Genomic DNA, 1,492 nt, shown 5'->3' on the forward strand with positions numbered 1-1,492 from the left:
TTACTGATGGACCAGCCAGCTAATTGCCCTCCAAGGTACCTAGAGAAAGGGTCTATCACTCTGTCCCCAGCCCAGAGGGACCCAGGCTCACTTAAGAATGAGGTTTGTCTTTCGAATTCCTGAAGTGTTTCAGAGAAAGGAATTATGTATACCCAGTGCCCGCTTCCTGCTCTGGTTTTACACGACACATACACACACCTTCATACACACATGCACCTGCATGAGTGAACACATGTGTCCACTTTCTCAAGAACTCTCTCAGGAAGTTCATCACCGTATCTCACCTAAATCTTTCATGCTACCAACGAAGGCCATTTTTCTCCAACTCCATCTGGAACTGACAGAGAACATCTGGTCATTATCTGCCATATGCTAACCCTTTAAGCACACATGGTGAATAATGACATGTCCCTCCCTGCCCTCACCCCACCCCCTATCATTTTTCCTCTAAGCTTCAGTGACGCCAGTTCTCTCCATTCCACCAAGCTTTGGGGGAAAGGACATAAGTTTTGTCAGTCAGCTCCACAGGTAAGCGACTTCTTCAGGCAGAGGGTAGGTGGCAAGGACGGCCACTGAATAGGACAGAGACCTCTGCCCACTCTTGTCATCCTTGACTCCAGCAAGCCCTGGCTTATCCTGGAGGAGATGTAACATGCGGTACATCTTCCTGATTTAAAATCACATGCCCTGGACTTCCCTGGTGGTCCAGTGGCTAAGACTCTGCACTCCCAATGCAGGGGGTCCAGGTTCCATCCCTGGTCAGGGAACTAGATCCCACATGCTGCAGTGAAGAGCAAAGATCATGCGTGCAGCAACTAAGACCCAGTGCAGCCAAATATATAAATAAATATATATTTAAAAAAATCACTTCCCCATCAGCCTATCCTATAGACATATAGATATATCCTATATCCTATAGGTGAGGAGTTTTCTGTAAGATTGGTCCTGGGGCAGGCAGCCCAGGACCCACCAGTATCACCTATGTGTCTGCAGGGACAAGGACCTAAAGCAGTGGGACTCAGAGTGGATAAGTTTGGGGGTTTTGGTTTGGGGTTTTTTTGGACAACTTTGTTGAGGTACAGTTTTCATACAATAAAGTTAATCAATTGAAGCAAACAATCCAATAAACTTTGACAAGTATACCTGCCCATGTAACCCCCACCACAAATTAGGATCTAGGACATCCATTACCCCTAAAATTTCCCTCAGGCCTCTTTCAGGTTAACCTCCTTCCCCTACCTCCCACCACCTACTGGCAACTACTAATCTGCTGTCTATCACTGTAGTTTTGTCTTTTCTAGAACTTCACCTAAATGCAATTATATGATATGTAATCTTTCGAACCTGGCTGCTTTCACGTAGCATAATGCCTCTGAGTTTCATCCACGTTGTTATGTGTATTACCAGTTCACTCCTCTTTACTGCTGAGTCATATTCCATTGTCTGGATGTACCACAGTGTGTTCATCCATTTACCTGCTGGTCGATATTTG

At 45.6% G+C, this 1,492-nt stretch overlaps 1 non-coding gene across 1 annotated transcript; it reads left to right on the top strand.

The window, feature by feature from the left end:
• The first annotated feature begins 694 nt into the window (after positions 1-694).
• Positions 695-767, top strand: TRNAG-CCC. Its single transcript has one exon. It is a non-coding gene; the product is annotated as a tRNA-Gly (tRNA).
• Positions 768-1,492: the final 725 nt, after the last annotated feature.

This window comes from Cervus canadensis, chromosome 3, assembly GCF_019320065.1.
Source record: "Cervus canadensis isolate Bull #8, Minnesota chromosome 3, ASM1932006v1, whole genome shotgun sequence".
NCBI lineage: Eukaryota > Metazoa > Chordata > Mammalia > Artiodactyla > Cervidae > Cervus > Cervus canadensis.